Here is a 17,799-nt window from a genome sequence, read left to right as displayed (position 1 = left end):
CATTTGATGCTGATCACAGAGATTCTGCAGCCCATACCATACATTGCGCATAAGGACTGCGCTATTAAAAACACGACCGTAGCGACTATGTTACCGTCACCCTACATAAAAAGCGGGGTTGAGACTACAGGCGCGCACACACGAGTTACTGATAGCATTACGCTTTCGGGTAGAAATGCTGTCTGCGATTTGGAATCAAGTCTATCCATTCTACTACGTACTTGCGCTAGATCCTATAGAGACATCTTTTAATTGTTACAGCCATTGATCAATCATATTCGTGCCATTCTCACATTTCGAAACTAATTACCTTTTTCGAACCTATCTGCTAAAGATCCCATACAGCAAAGACTCCAGCGCTCTTCTTTAGGCAGTCCCCCTGCATGTTGGTTGTGATCGAAATCGCTTCCAGCCGGCCGCAGTGGCCGAGCGGTTAAAGGCGCTACAGTCTGGAACCTCACGACCGCTACGGTCGCAGGTTTGAATCCTGCCTCGGGCATGGATGTGTGTGATGTCCTTAGGTTAGTTAGGTTTAAGTAGTTCTAAGTTCTAGGGGACTTATGACCACAGCAGTTGAGTCCCATAGTGCTCAGAGCCATTTGAACCATTTTTTTTTTAAATCGCTTCCACGGACCGGTGTAAGGCTTCATCACCTGTACTATAGGACGACCATATCCAACAGACTATCAACCACATGAGAGGGTTCCTGTATTGTTCCTTCATAAGCAGCTTAATGCACTGTTTTGTAAGTTGTAACACACCGAATCAGTGAACACAGCCATACACTGTTTTTTTCTACCATGACTTAGAGATCTGTATCAGCTGCTGCTAAACCGACATTAACACGTTTCGATCCTCTGGCGCTCACAGAAAGCTGAACATCGCATGGCATAAACTGTACAGCTACCACAACACAGGCTGGTAGAAATAAAATACAGAGGCGATGTCCGTCAAGACAAAAATGTGGAAGACATCACAACATATGGAAACTGGAAGAGATCGAAGGTGACGATCTGTACAGTTAATCTCGTCTTTCCCATCGACAGGGTAGGGATATGCCTCGGCGGTCCAGTTCGAAAAGCATTATTCCTTCATTTTGCAGTCATGTGCGTGATTACTTTTTCGGTGTTGACCATTACCGGAAGGTGCTGTTCACATCACGCGTGGGATAGTACAAATAAAGAGAGGTACTGTCACTTTATTAGTGGAAAAAAAAACATGTGAAGGGCATTGCAGCATATGGAAATTGCATTGACGAACGACACCGAACAACTGTATGGAGGTGATGACCTCTACATTTAATCCCATGCTCCACAGCGACAAGTATCAGATATCCTGTGTTCTGCCAAGGCTCCCTCCATCTCAACCAAGTGGTATTAGTCAATCATTATGTAGTAATCATCAGTGAACCCAGTGGACGGTCGGGATGGGAAAGATACCATTGATATGCAATGATGTACTGCAGTAAACACCACAGTTGATAGCGAGATCAATTTTACCTAGAAGTCGTAGAGATCTATATCTCCCACATTCAGCAACCCGTGTAGAAACAGAGTGAGCTGAGTTAGTGATCCAGGACCATGTTTTGTCCACTCAGTAGAAATGGGAACATGTTGTCGTAGCTCCAACAGCTGTGTACGATGTGTAAGGTCAGCGCTAAACGAAGCCTGCTCCTGCAACACGGCGTAGTATAAAAGACAGTACAAACATTTACGATGGCATTTCTTATCGGGAAAATTAGGTAGACTGAACAACATACGGGTACTGCAGTCCAAAACAGATCCGCGTCCCTCACGATCCATTCCCGTCTATCACCCAAACATTCTATCATCGTTATTCTGTACCATCCAAGAGAGAAAAATTATGAACTATAAAAGCTCCGCTGACTTCATCCAATAGATTTTTACCACATCTCTCTCTTCTGATACATCGAAAACAATTTCCACCTATGTGCCTGCATCGAGCATATGAGGTGATCATATTAAATATACTGGTATTGAGGTTCTAAACTGACATTAACATGTTTTGGAAAAGATAGTCACAGCATAAGGAAACTGGAAGTTTTTAGAGGCATTGTGGAGCGTTTCCAAACTGCTGTCCAAAGGTGATTGAGGACCCCTACATTTAAAGTCATCATTCACAGTGACGGGATAGCTGATGGCGCTGTGTTCAGTTTGAATGATTCGTCATATTGCTAAAATGCACGCGATCACTGTTTCAGTGTTAGCCATCCCCGAAAGGTGTTGTCCGCTCCACCAAGACTCTTTCTCCATCTCAAACAAGCGATATCAGTCAATCATTATCTGGTAATCAACAGCATACCATCGATGTGTTGTAATAATAAGCATCATAGTTGATAGTGCAATGAATTTTAACAATTTTGTCAAAATTTCAACACCGACCAATGATGCGGCAGCATGTTTACCAATTTCTGTATCATCGCTAAACAACCCAACCACTACTTTGCGAGTACCATCGCGAATGTAAATAGATGACTGAAGTACGTTCATTTATTGTTATTTCTCAGAACATATAAAACAATGTATGCCAGACAGCAACCTACATTTCTCTATCACTTCGATCATAATCCGTAATTTACGATCTTTCTCTTTGTAGATGGGAGTCACTGGGCATTCTCACATTCTTAGGATGAAGTTAGAGACCGAAAGATCGCCTCGCATTGTCTTTAACCAACGCTCCCCGCAGCTGATCAGAAGTAGAACTGCTGCCCCGCACCCATCCAAGAGCACAAGATGCCTCTAGACATAGTACGAGATTTGACTCTGTTGTGATGATATAACAGACGGTTAAGAACAAGAAGCGAGTGGTTTTTATGCATGATGGAGCTTCAGACGGATGGTGTTTGCTGCATTTTACGTAAATCAACTGCGGTATCAATTCTAAAGCGTTGTTCTAGTGTCTGGGGGATTACCAAGAAGATGTTGGTACGAGAGAACATAAACACGTGCACTCCTAAGACTACAAGGTTCTGCACTTAAAACACGCTATAATGTTAGATCGTTGCGGTTTCCGACCTATTAGTCGTATGGAATGCAACGCTGTTACTATCCCAATATAAGAAATACATTTCCAGCGCATGACATACATTCTCCTTGCACGTTTCTCTACGATAAACTATGGTGACGAACTGTAAAATGAAAAACTACTTCCTTAAAACATGATTCCTTTTGATACATGTACAATATAGCTCTTCAGAGGCATATAACCCTCACATCTGGTCACTGTTGAGAAATTATACTATGCACCCATCAATCCTATGTAATACACTCCTGGAAATTGAAATAAGAACACCGTGAATTCATTGTACCAGGAAAGGGAAACTTTATTGACACATTCCTGGGGTCAGATACATCACATGATCACACTGACAGAACCACAGGCACATAGACACAGGCAACAGAGCATGCACAATGTCGGCACTAGTACAGTGTATATCCACCTTTCGCAGCAATGCAGGCTGCTATTCTCCCATGGAGACGATCGTAGAGATGCTGGATGTAGTCCTGTGGAACGGCTTGCCATGCCATTTCCACCTGGCGCCTCAGTTGGACCAGCGTTCGTGCTGGACGTGCAGACCGCGTGAGACGACGCTTCATCCAGTCCCAAACATGCTCAATGGGGGACAGATCCGGAGATCTTGCTGGCCAGGGTAGTTGACTTACACCTTCTAGAGCACGTTGGGCGGCACGGGATACATGCGGACGTGCATTGTCCTGTTGGAACAGCAAGTTCCCTTGCCGGTCTAGGAATGGTAGAACGATGGGTTCGATGACGGTTTGGATGCACCGTGCACTATTCAGTGTCCCCTCGACGATCACCAGTGGTGTACGGCCAGTGTAGGAGATCGCTCCCCACACCATGATGCCGGGTGTTGGCCCTGTGTGCCTCGGTCGTATGCAGTCCTCATTGTGGCGCTCACCTGCACGGCGCCAAACACGCATACGACCATCATTGGCACCAAGGCAGAAGCGACTCTCATCGCTGAAGACGACACGTCTCCATTCGTCCCTCCATTCACGCCTGTCGCGACACCACTGGAGGCGGGCTGCACGATGTTGGGGCGTGAGCGGAAGACGGCCTAACGGTGTGCGGGACCGTAGCCCAGCTTCATGGAGACGGTTGCGAATGGTCCTCGCCGATACCCCAGGAGCAACAGTGTCCCTAATTTGCTGGGAAGTGGCGGTGCGGTCCCCTACGGCACGGCGTAGGATCCTACGGTCTTGGCGTGCATCCGTGCGTCGCTGCGGTCCGGTCCCAGGTCGACGGGCACGTGCACCTTCCGCCGACCACTGGCGACAACATCGATGTACAGTGGAGACCTCACGCCCCACGTGTTGAGCAATTCGGCGGTACGTCCACCCGGCCTCCCGCATGCCCACTATACGCCCTCGCTCAAAGTCCGTCAACTGCACATACGGTTCACGTCCACGCTGTCGCGGCATGCTACCAGTGTTAAAGATTGCGATGGAGCTCCGTATGCTACCGCAAACTGGCTGACACTGACGGCGGCGGTGCACAAATGCTGCGCAGCTAGCGCCATTCGACGGCCAACACCGCGGTTCCTGGTGTGTCCGCTGTGCCGTGCGTGTGATCATTGCTTGTACAGCCCTCTCGCAGTGTCCGGAGCAAGTATGGTGGGTCTGACACACCGGTGTCAATGTGTTCTTTTTTCCATTTCCAGTAGTGTATGATCGTTAGTAATGCAGAATGCCTCTTACAAAGAAATAGACAAGCGCATAACAGCAGTGTTTGACATGGGAAATTACACTCATACCACCACTAACTCCAGAAACAGGACATCTGTCAAGCAGATCGTGATTGTAGTACCTCACAAACACCAGTCGCTAACTTAGAATCACCGTAGTTATGAAAGTGATGATTCGATTTTATGCCCAAGATGCGGCAGGCGAATGTAGTACGTTCTATGGATCTTCGTCTAGAGGAATGTGTAGAAACATGACGGAAGTCCTCTGATGACGAAGAGGTTAGTTGTAAACGATCGCCGGCCGCAGTGGCCGAGCGGTTCTAGGCGCTGCAGTCTGGAACCACGCCACCGCTAAGGTCGCAGGTTAGAATCCTGCCTCGGACATAGATGTGAGTGATCCTTAGGTTAGTTAGGTTTATGTAGTTCTAAGTTCTAGGGGACTGATGACCTCCGATGTTGAGTCCCATAGTGTTCGGAGCCATTTGAACCACTTTTGTAAACTATCGCAAGTACACAGTGCTCCGAATCACACACAGATCACGCAGTTGTATGAGAGTCGAACCCAGGTTATGTAACAACTGATACATCCTGACAAAACAAAGGGAAAAAATGGTTAAATGGCCTGCAGCAACATGTCACTCTCGCTCTAGAATGCATCATCGGTCTACCATTAAATCCTACCTCGTTACAACTCCACCTTAAGCGATCACTCCATCCACTTTCTGTCATCCTTTAACGCACATGTAAGTAAGTTTAGAGGCAGATGGTTCTCTTTTTTACAGGAAATCATTGAAGACAGCAGTCAACTCGCGTGTATCACTATTACCTCCATAAACTTAGAGTAGAATGTTACCTCGAGAAAAAATAAAAAGCCTGTTTCCCTGGTTCCCGGTGCTTCCATCTCAACGTTTCCTCGTATTCCTCTTGCTGTCGTATACCCGTTCCCATGTACAAGAATTGTTCTGCACCAATCAGAAGACATGCAAGTACTCCCTCAATTTTCCCGCATTTCGCCGTATTTTCCCTCAATTTATACATATTTTCCGACATGTTATCGGTTTTATTTCATTTCTATCCATGCCATCACTTCTCGTTCAGTGTTTTTTATTAGTTGCTTTGTTATAGGAGTCGTGTTATGTTCAATAGTCTAGCACAGAACGGCGGGCTGCTGTGGGCGAGTTCCCTAAGAGACCGCGGTTCTCCCTCGGTCGGGATAGCAGTCATTTCTCACAGATTCGTTCTGAGGGGTGCCGGCATCTCGCTTTGTACTGAAGGCACTGTGGTGTGAGGCTGCGCTCACTTTAGGCGGAAAGGGCTTCCTGTTTCACAAGCAGCCGAATTTTGAAAAAGCCATCTGGAGCGTTCTACGGATGGGCGAGGTTGTGCTCCTAAATTTCCCTTTTGTGTTGTCTAGGACCGTCACCTCAAGGAATGCTGCATGTCGCGAGCGACCGTGGAGGGTAGCGGAAGGCCTGCTGAGGCCACGGTTGCAGAAGGGTGGTAACGGGGCACGAGACGTTCTGCATGTGTCCTCCTCGTAGGTGGATGGAGGGAGGCAGGGGAGACGGGCGAGGCCTGAGGGGAGGTGAGAGGGCCTCGGTTTTCAGTAGTTTGTGATTGTACATCGAGGAGAACGTACGTTCAACTACCGTCCCCTTTGCAGTCTTTTAGGACGACAATTTTCCCCAATACATTTGCTGCATTATGACCCATTCATTATGACTGCTGGTTTTTTTCATGATATTTTCGAAATGTAATTAGAACTGTGATGCATTTTTTCCATCACTTGTGATAGCATGTATTGGCTTCGATTACCTTGGTTGCAGGATTGTTTTTGAGTAGGCGTCTGTAGTTAACTCCGGTGTCAAACAGCAATAGATACTGTATGCTTACAGGTGATACACTTTTTAAACTCCTGTCTGTCCAACAACAGCATCTCATATGTTGAACGTATTTCCCACCAAAAAGAATAAAGATATTCCTTACACCCCTGCCTTTGCCCACCAGCTTGCAGGTGTAAGGTAAAGTCTGAGTGTCTGTCACTAGTTTCGAGTGATATTGCGAAATTTTTTCCAGCAGGATAACACCAATTGTATAGCATCGTCAGTTTTTGAGACGTATTGCGATTTTATGCCGTCCTTGTGTAGCACTGTGTATATAGTTGTGTAATTAGGCCCGATCTTTATGATTAATTACTTAGTTAGGACCGATCTTTCGTCAGGTAAAGTACACTAACCTTGGTCAGGTAAAGTACACTAACCTAACTTTCCTCTCCTTCATCTGGACAGTTCCCATGTGTTAGGGAGGTGCACATGGGCTTTCTGTCCAGGAGGACCAGGGTTCGAGTCCCAGCAAGGGTACTGCCAATTTTAATTTATTGCCACTTCCTGGATGGGAGGGGAGGACGTCAGCACATCCCTGAGCCAAAGAAATTCTCGCCAAAATTGAAATTCCTGCCAATAGGGTAGGTTGGGGAGTGGGATGGGAGGAGGGGGCTGGGGCCCACGTACAGACAGAGAAAAACACGTGGCGTCATCCGGGGGTGGCTGCGGGTGTGGGTGTGGGTGTGGTCGGGGGCAAGGGTGGCCGGGGGTGGAGGGTGAGTAATTGATCAGTTTTGGCCGGCCGGAGTGGCCGAGCGGTTCTAAGCGCTACAGGCTGGAACCCGCGATCGCTACGGTCGCAGGTTCGAATCCTGCCTCGGGCATGGATGTGTGTGATGTCCTTAGGTTAGTTAGGTTCAAGTAGGTCTACGTTCTAGGGGACTGATGACCACAGCAGTTAAGTCCCATAGTGCTCAGAGCCATTTGAACCAATTGAACCAATTGATCAGTTTAATTAATTTTCATATCATTCTGATGCCAAAAGTGGAGTCAAAACCCCACTACCCTACTACTGTCCTGATTTAGCACCTAGTGATTTCCATTTGTTTGGTGCACTAAAGGAGGCATTGTGTGGAAAGAGGTTCAAGGACAACGTGGACGTGAAAAAGTTTGTGGGAAATTGGTTCGAACATCAAGATCAAGAGTTTTTTGCAGCCGGAATGAAAAAGCTTGTAGCCCTTTGGAAAAACTGCATATACGTTCAAGAGGATTATGTTGAAAATTAGAAAAATTAATTTTTTGTAAAAGTAAATGCGTTTATCTCCAGACCCATTTGTCTCTTTAATTATTGAATGATCCTCGTACGCGTTATCTTCAAGAAGTATATTTTTTTAGGAAAAGTATTTGAAAAATAAGTACAGGATATTGTTGATACACTTGTTTACTATCTTTCTACATAATCGCCATTCCGTTCAGTACTTGTGGTGATCTGCAGCACAAGCTTCTTCACGCCTTCCTCGAAGAATTCTCCCTCTAGCTCCTCCCCCCACTTCAGGACTTCTTTCTGCAATTGCTTATCGGCTGAAAAATTAATTCCACTGATGTGTGCCTTCAGGGAGACAGGAAGATGATAATCTGAAGGCGCCAATTCAGGTGAATGTGGAGGGAGGGGGGGGGGGTCAAAATATCCCAACCAAATGAGTCTAACAGCGCCTTGGTGGCTAAGGCTGCGTGAGAACAAGCACATTTCTCTCCTCAGCATCCTCTCCTCTTGTTCTGAATGCTCCCTTTGCTTATTTTAGGGTCTCACGATATCGCTGTGCATTGATGACTTCCCCCCCCCGAGCCAGATATTCGTGAGAGGCATTATTATGGTTTTGAATTTTTTGGCGGATGGGGAATTGGTGTGACGCCACTATGACGACTGTCTTCTTCTGTCGGGCGTGTAATGAGCCACACACGTTTTATCTCTAGTCAAAACAGAGCTCATAAAATCCTCACCTTCTGCTCAAGAAACCCGCCGGCGCTATTGACAGGATTTTTGTTGTGCTGGTCTGTTAACTGCTTTGGGACCCATTTTTCACACAGTCCCAGCGTTTCTGTGAGTGTCTGATTTAAGAGTTCTGAGGAATTCTATAAATTCTATCACGGAAATTCCATACACTCTCATTGGCGGCCTTCAGGGACAGTTTTCTCGATTTCTTTGCACCTATTCATCAGCCAAAATGGAAGGTCTTCCTCTCCTCTATTCGCCATGAACATCAGTTCTGCCTTCACTAAACTCCCTTCACCAATTAAACACACTCGTCCTGCTCATAATATCTTCGCTATAAACTGTTTTGATTCGCGAAAAAATTTCGCTAGATGTTATCCTTCCGCGAGTGGGAAGCGGATCACAGGACGTGGCTTGAAGTTGGAGGGATTTCTTACCGACGCATTTGAAGTAACTGGATATTAAAACTTGAGTTTATGTACCGTCGCGTTGTTGCGATACTCGCTGTGTTCAGAGAACACGTCCCCCTGTAGGGTTTTGCCCACTCGGCGCTAATAGGGTGCCAACGCGATGCAGCGTCCTCGGAATGCTATACAACAATTCAAACAAATAACATTAGTAGTTTTATTTCTATAAAACAATTGACAATATTTAACTTGAAGATTTACAGGTAATGATCGCAAACGAGGGGCGACTTGGTACATAGAGTCCTTGATATGTGAACTGTTCAGGCAAGTTGACGCACGTCACTGATAACTAATGTTCGCGATCCGGTGCCGATCTGAGCGGCCTAAGCTTTTTTTTTTTTTTTTACTTTATTGTGATTTTAACACCTGAACAATCAGGTAGGCTGGCAGCGGCATACAACGCCGCTCTTCAGCCAGAGGATACACAAAGAGAAGAAACACGGAATAGACACATAAGTTACAGAACGGTGGGCAATTAAACAGTAGACACATAAAGACAAACACGGAGCCGTTCACACTCGACGATAATCCACACTGCAAACTGTTGATACGACGCACAAACATTGAAGAAGACGATGGCACTGGTGAACGATGGAGTGTGACGGTGAAACACTGAACACTAAACATGACGGCACACACGAAACACTGATGGCGGTGATCTCCGGCGCGCGAATGTCCACTGAGCGTGTGCGAGTCCGGGGACCTGCCGAGAGGGGAACAGGGGTGAGGTGGGGGAGAGGGGAGAAAAAGGATGCCAATGGCTGAGGAGACGGGGGCAGGAGGAGAAGGACAGGGGAGGGGAGGCCAAGGGGTGGAGGGGGGAGAAAGGGAGGAGGGAGGGAAAAGGGAGAGAAGGGAGGGAGGGTGCTCAGAGGAGCAAGCACAGGAGGAGGGCAGGAGGATCAAAGTTGGTAGGAGGGGTAGATGGAGGGGAGGAGGGCATCATCAGGGAGGGGGAGATGGCGGAAGCCACCTTGGGAGAGGGTAAGGAGGGTGGAGAGATGGAGACCGGGTGGGACGAGCGAATACAGGCGCGGCAGCGGGCGGGGGTGGGAGAGGATCGGGGAGACGAGCGGGTGAGGAGGATCGAGCTTGCGGGAGGTGTACAGGATCCGTATCCTTTCAAGGAAAAGGAGGAGGTGGGGGAAGGGGATGAGATCGTACAGGATCCGCGTGGGGGAGGGGAGACGGATGCGATAGGTGAGGCGGAGAGCATGACGTACAAGGATTTGGAGGGATTTATAAAAGGTGGGGGGGGGGGGCGGAGATCCAAGCCGGATGGGCATAACAAAGGATAGGGCGGATGAGGGATTTATAGGTGTGGAGGATAGTGGAGGGGTCCAGACCCCATGTACGGCCAGAGAGGAGCTTGAGGAGACCGAGTCGGGAGCGTGCCTTGGCTTGGATTGTCCGGAGGTGGGGAGTCCAGGAGAGGCGGCGGTCGAGGGTGACGCCAAGGTACTTAAGGGTGGGAGTGAGGGCGATAGGACGGCCATAGATGGTGACATAGAAATCAAGGAGGCAGAAGGAAGGGGTGGTTTTGCCTACAATGATCGCCTGGGTTTTGGAGGGATTGACCTTGAGCAACCACTGGTTGCACCAAGCGGTGAACGGGTCAAGATGGGATTGGAGAAGGTGTTGGGAGCGCTGTAGGGTGGGGGCAAGGGCAAGGAAGGCGGTGTCATCGGCAAACTGGAGAAGGTGGACGGGTGGTGACGGCGGCGGCATGTCCGCCGTGTACAAAACGTACAGAAGGGGGGAGAGGACGGAGCCTTGGGGCACACTGGCGGAGGGGAAAAAGGTGTAGGAATCTGAGTTATGGATGGTGACATAGGAAGGATGGCAGGAGAGAAAGGAGCCGATCAGACGGACGTAGTTAATAGGAAGGGCGAAGGTTTGGAGCTTGAAGAGGAGACCGGAATGCCATACGCGGTCATATGCACGTTCGAGGTCCAGGGAGAGGAAGATTGCGGAGCGACGGGAATTAAGCTGTTCGGAAAGGAGATGAGTGAGGTGAAGGAGAAGGTCGTCGGAAGAGAAGGGCGGTCGAAAGCCACACTGGGTAACGGGAAGGAGGCGGTGCTGGCGGAGATACTGGTGGATGCGTCGGGTGAGGAGAGATTCCAGGACCTTGCTGAAGACCGAGGTAAGGCTGATGGGATGGTAGGAGGAGACAGCGGATGGCGGTTTGCCAGGTTTAAGGAACATGAGGATACGGGAGGTTTTCCACAGGTCTAGGTAGTAACCAATGGACAGGACTACATTGTAGAGCCTGGCCAGGGTGGAGAGGAAAGAGACAGGAGCTTCACGAAGGTGACGGTAGGTGACACGATCATGACCAGGAACGGTGTTGCGTTTTGTGCGGAGTGTATCAATGAGATCCTGTGTAGTGATAGGGGCATTGAGTTCCGTGTGTGCAATGTTGTCCAAGTACTGGAAACCAGGAGCAAGGAGAGGGACAAAGGTGTCAGTTCGATCATGGATATCCGGGAAGAGGGAGTAATCGAACTGGGGATCATCGGGGTTGAGGAGGAGGGCACCCTCCTTCAGGAGACGGTCAATGGAGGGGGCATCCTCGGAGAAAACCCGCATAAGGCGGGTGGGGCCGGCCGAGTTGAAAATGCGGCGGACCGCCCGCACCTCCAGCGTGGGATGCGCCTTGAGCTCTGCCAACACCTCCTCCTGCGTGATCGACGGACTGAGCCGAGTGATCACGGCAGTGAGGGTCGGTGGGCGACGTGGGGGTTGGGGTTGGCGGGTAGGAGATGGAGAAGGAGCAGGGACGAGGGAGGCGTTGGGGCCAAAACGGGTGATGGGGAGGCGGGAGATGATGTCAGTATGGAGGGTTGGGCTGGGGGAGGAGATGAGAACAGAATCCCGTCTGGGATTGAGGAGAGAGATGGGGGCACCAGGGAAGTGTTGGCGGCGGAGGAGGAGGGAGAGATTCCGGGCCTCGAGAAGGGAAGGATCGGGATGGGAGAGGAGGTATTTGTATAAAGAGGGGGGGGGGGGGGAGGAGGAGGAGGAGGAGGAGGAGGAGGAGGCGGAGGGAGCAGGGCCAGGTGGGGAGACATCCATGGCATCCGGGGGGGGGGGGAAGGAGGACGGGGCGGGGCCTTTTTGGGAGCGGAGGAGGTGGTGGTGGTGGTGCCACTAGGGCGTTTAATAGCGGCAGAAGGGCGGGTGGTGATATGAGGGACGGGAGCTATAGGGAGGTGGTGGGAAGGGACAGGTCCCGGCGTGGACGCAGCAGTCGGCGACGGCGACGGCGACGGCGACGGCGGGTGGCAGGAACGCCGCAGCTGCTGCTGCTGCTGCCGCGGATGGGGCTGGGGCTACTGCTGCTGCTGCTGCTGCGGGCTGGCTGGCTGCTGCCAGCTGGACCGCCGCTGCAGGCCGGGACTGGGGCTGCAGGCCGGGCCCGGGACCGGGACTGCTGCTGCTGCTGGACCGCTGCGGCTCTGCTCGGCTGGCTGGCTGGCTGGCTGGCTGGCACCTGAAAAACCTAGCACTTCGATTAGTGCTGGAATGGCACAATCGAAGGGCGGTAACCTTGCGGTGTACCGCCGGAGATGGCCTGAGCTAGCAGGAGCGTCATTATATTCGCCTCTTCCAGATGTCGCTCTTGGCGCGGCGCGGTCCAGTTCTGCGCACCACGCGACCGCTACGGTCGCATGTTCGAATCCTGCCTCGGTCATGGATGTGTGTGATGTCCTTAGGTTAGTTAGGTTTAAGTAGTTCTAAGTTCTAGGGGACTGATGACCTCAGAAGTTAAGTCTCATAGTGCTCAGAGCCATTTGAACCATTCCGGCGCTTGTGGTTACGCCAGAACATTCCTCCCCCTCCCCCCCACCTCCCCATCCTCAAAGCGACGTGTATCGAGTGCTACCACGGCGGGGGATGCAGGAGCGTGGACGCTCTGATGGACCGCAAGCTGTGGGTGCAGGGGACGACCAGCTTCGGGCCGTACGCAGCCATCCGGCCTGCGCACTAGCGGAAACGTCCCCCGGAAAACGACCAGAAGGGTACGCGTCCACCTCCTGCTGCCATGAACCAGGCGAAGGCGGCGACTGCTGCAGTGTGGGCGGGTCCAGCTCCATCGGTAGCACGAGAGGAGGTGGAGGAGGCGAAGGCTCCGTCTTTGCAGTGTCGTCCCGCGGTGTCGTGATGACATCCTCTGGCGGCTGCTGCGGCTGCGCTGTCCTCTGGACCGGTGAATCTTAGGGACGAGAGACTGAACGATCATCCTGTACGTGACAGAGGCGAAGTTGATTTTGATGGCGGCGCTGCAAGCCATCTGGACCAAAACAATATACATGCAAGCGCAAAGTCGACGGACGATCTCGCCTCGTGCCCACCGTCTGCTGCCGCCATAAACCCTGTAAAAGACAATCTCATACGGCGCGAAGCGATACTTGCGGCCTTCCTGCGGCGTCGGATGCTGAGGAGGGTGGAGCAGGTAGAGCAGTGCGCGATGGCGGCGTCCGTGAAGAAATTCCGCCGGCGACGGTCCATCTCGTGGGTGCAAACGATACGAGGCGAGAAACAGTTGCAATGCTTGATCGCTGGTGTGTGGAGTGAAGTTTGGTCATCTTGAATGTTCTGACAAAACGTCCCGCTTCGCCGTTTGACTGTGGATGGAACGGTTCACTAGTTAGACGCTGGTTGCCATTGCGCTCACGGAATGTTTGAAATTCATGTGAAGTGAATTTAGGTCCGTTGTCTGACACTGTTACTTCAGGTAGGCCTTCTAGGCAAAAAAAATCGATGACAGCACCTGAATTGTGGTACGTGAAGTTGTATAGTTCATGGGCACAGCAAAAGGAAACATGCTAAACGAGTCAATCACAATGAACCAGCAGGTTTCCAAAAAGGTCCTGCGAAGTCTATGTGCACATGTTGCCATGGCGATTGCGACTTAGGCCAAGCAGAGAATTTTTATGGCGGAGCGGACTGATTTTCCACACATGTGTGACACTGTGATGTGATCAGTTCTATTTGGGCGTCCACACCCTGCCAAGTACAGTGTTGACGCACGAACTGTTCCGTATGAACAATCACCCAGTGTCCTTGGTGAAGTAACTGCAACACTTCTATTTGCAAAGCTTTAGGGATCAGCACACGTGACTGATCACTGTCGTTTTGAACAAGAACCACTCCTTTCTCTATAGCGAGGCTATGCCGACGTGCAAAGTATCGGCGCACTACAGAATTCTTTATGCTAGTCAAGGAGTTAGGTCAAGAGGGGTCAATGCATTCGAGTAAAACGTTGAGATCCGGATCAGCTTCCGTGGCCTGTACAATTTTGTTATAGTTTAGCGGAAAAGACTAAAGCAAGTCGGAATCCTGAGCATCGATGTGACAACAAGATGCAGCAGAAGCGTCAAAGTCTGTATCAGGGCCAATCGGAAGACGTGGAAGTGTGTTCACATTACCATGATGAGCTGTCGGACGATACACAACCTCGTACTGGTATTGGGACAAAAAAAAAGCCCATCTTTGCAATATTTGGGCAGTTTGTACATCAGCCGGTTTGGTCGGATGAAACAAGCACTGTAAAGGCTTGTGATCCGTTACTAAGTGGAATTTTGTGACACCATACACAATATCCAATGCCTCTTCCTCTATTTGTGAACAGCTACAATGAGCTTTGGACAACACTTTCTATGCGAAAGCAACAGGCTTGTCTTCATCACCAATTCTGTGTGAAAGCACTGCACCGATTATATTAAAGGAAGCGTCAACTTGCAATACAACTGGCTTGTCAGGATCAAGCATCGATCACTGAGCAATGCATCTTTAAGTTTTTGAAAAGCTACTTGGCACTCATCTGGGCTGGGAATTCCATAGTGACGCTGTGTCGATGAAGGAGATATGCAGGGAGTGCCAAAGATGGCGAACTTTGTGAACCCTTAATGGCAGACACTTCACAGTTCATATAGAAATTAATAGCAGTCAGAGGAATCATTATACCTCAAACAGAAACACGTACATTACCTTTATTTGCACGACGATTCTGATGGTGTTATCAGATTTTCAATATCTTTATTAGTTTAAAGTTTAGTATCTGACGATAAATTATACAAATAACACCCAGCAACGAATTTCCAAAATCTAAACGGTTCATCCGATTTTGTCGATCGATGCGTCTTCAGAAAGCTATTAGTGTAAACCTAAATTGGTATAAATTACAGGTATCTAACTTGAATAGTACATGAGTTATTGGAGGTCAAAGTGGCGATTTCTATAGATCGCGTCAAGCCATAAGTACTCCACAGTTACTCGAAAAACGGTAGCAGCAAGCTTATAAATATATTTATTCATCTATGTCTTTGTTTATATCCGATATATACTACTCATGAAGAAATTGGTTAAATATTTACTGCGTTTTAGAAAGTACAGAGACATTAGGCTACTGGCCTACTTTTGCTTGCTATTCTTTTGATATATGTCCAATTTTTGATATATGTTTAATTTAGAAAGAAGGATCCTTTATTGTATGATTATATGATAGCGGAACAAACACTGGTAGGAGTTACTTCTGTAAAATATCTGGGAGTATGCGTGCGGAACGATTTGAAGTGGAATGATCATATAAAATTAATTGTTGGTAAGGCGGGTACCAGGTTGAGATTCATTGGGAGAGTGCTTAGAAAATGTAGTCCATCAACAAAGGAGGTGGCTTACAAAACACTCGTTCGACCTATACTTGAGTATTGCTCATCAGTGTGGGATCCGTACCAGATCGGTCTGACGGAGGAGATAGAGAAGATCCAAAGAAGAGCGGCGCGTTTCGTCACAGGGTTATTTGGTAACCGTGACAGCGTTACGGAGATGTTTAATAAACTCAAGTGGCAGACTCTGCAAGAGAGGCGCTCTGCATCGCGGTGTAGCTTGCTCGCCAGGTTTCGAGAGGGTGCGTTTCTGGATGAGGTATCGAATATATTGCTTCCCCCTACTTATACCTCCCGAGGAGATCACGAATGTAAAATTAGAGAGATTAGAGCGCGCACGGAGGCTTTCAGACAGTCGTTCTTCCCGCGAACCATACGCGACTGGAACAGGAAAGGGAGGTAATGACAGTGGCACGTAAAGTGCCCTCCGGCACACACCGTTGGGTGGCTTGCGGAGTATCAATGTAGATGTAGATGTAGATTTGTTTATGCATTTAATAATGTATGTTAAAGCGTGTTTATGGTCCAGCTGTAGGAATATTTATTTAATTTCAAGTTAAATGTAAGTCCAGTATTTCTAATGTGTTTCAATATTTCTGTGAATGTGTGTTGGCGTGAAGACATGGCAGGAGCGCTCTAGCCAATCACAGTGCTCGTGAATAGGCAGATAGGATGGAAGTGGGGGAAGAGTACGAGAGACTGCGGCGCGAGGGACGGGAGAGTGGCACAGGACAGGGGTTCTGGACGTGATGGCGCGACGGACGCACGGTCGCGGCAGATAAAAATGGTTCAAATGGCTCTGAGCACTATGGGACTCAACTGCTGTGGTCATAAATCTCCTAGAACTTAGAACTACTTAAACCTAACTAACCTAAGGACATCACACACATCCATGCCCGAGGCAGGATTCGAACCTGCGACCGCAGCGGTCGCGCGGTTCCAGACTGTAGCGCCTTTAACCGCTCGGCCACTCCGGTCGGCCGCGGCAGATAGAAGTACTTTGGAGTCCCGACTTGTGCACTTGTGAGATTTCCGTGGCTTCTACAGTGAAGACGTAGTGTGTGCTTAGAAGTGAATATCTCGCGAGCTATGTTGTTGCTCATAAATAATTACGTGAAGTAGGAATCTATTGTTACCCTGTTATTCAACTTTTATTTTATTTAACTGCTAGACCATCAACACCAATAAGTGTTTTGCAGAAATATACCACATCCTCAAAAGCACTTCCACTATCGTATTCATCATTTAAAGTCGTTAAGATAGTACCTGCAGATTTTATTTAATTGCAATCTTTGATTTATAAATTTCTACGTTACATTCGCAAGTTCCGAGTGATGGGAACCTTCGACCATTCGATTCATGTGTATATTCATATTGTATACTTTAGACTCAGCAGTATTTGTCTTGTAATGCGCCAGCTACGTATCCCAGCCCTTAGACAACGATGCCAGCCAAACCTTTTAATATTTCAACTTTGAGTCGGAGGGTACGTAGTTGAGGGCCGCACACCAACTTTTCATTTTATTTTTTGAAAGCCCGAAAACTCAGGTTTAAAAAATCACTTGTCCAGTCTAGACTTTAGTCCTGCATCAGACAACACACGAAACAAAGCACGTAAATTTGCAATATGTTCGACCTGCTACTACAATATCGTCCAAATAGTTTGAACAAATGTTCAAATGTGTGTGAATTCCGAAGGGACCGAACTGCTGAGGTCATTGGTCCCTAGACTTACACACTACTTAAACTAACTTAAACTAATTTATGCTAAGAACAACACACAGGCCCATGCCCAAGGAAGGACTCGAACCTCCGGCGGGAGGGACCGCGCAATCCGTGACGTGGCGCCTCAAACTGTGCGGCCACTCTGGGCAGCTAATTTCAACAGTTTGGCACTCGTGCAGTCAGCTGTTCAAAACACCATTGGAAAATGGCGGGTGCAGAAGCATTGCCAAAAGGCAAACACAAATATTTAAACAAGGCCAAATGAGTATTTACTACACACTTTTTGAGATTCTTCATCGAGTGGTATTTGAAGATATGCATCGCGGAAATCAGTTTTTGAATAGTAGCGTCCAGCGCCTAATTTGTCCACAACATCCTCTGGGCGTGGCAA

This window comes from Schistocerca americana, chromosome X (assembly GCF_021461395.2).
Source record: "Schistocerca americana isolate TAMUIC-IGC-003095 chromosome X, iqSchAmer2.1, whole genome shotgun sequence".
In the NCBI taxonomy this organism is placed as follows: domain Eukaryota; kingdom Metazoa; phylum Arthropoda; class Insecta; order Orthoptera; family Acrididae; genus Schistocerca; species Schistocerca americana.
The sequence above is the reverse complement of the archived record's forward strand: the minus strand, read 5'-3'. Positions refer to the sequence as shown.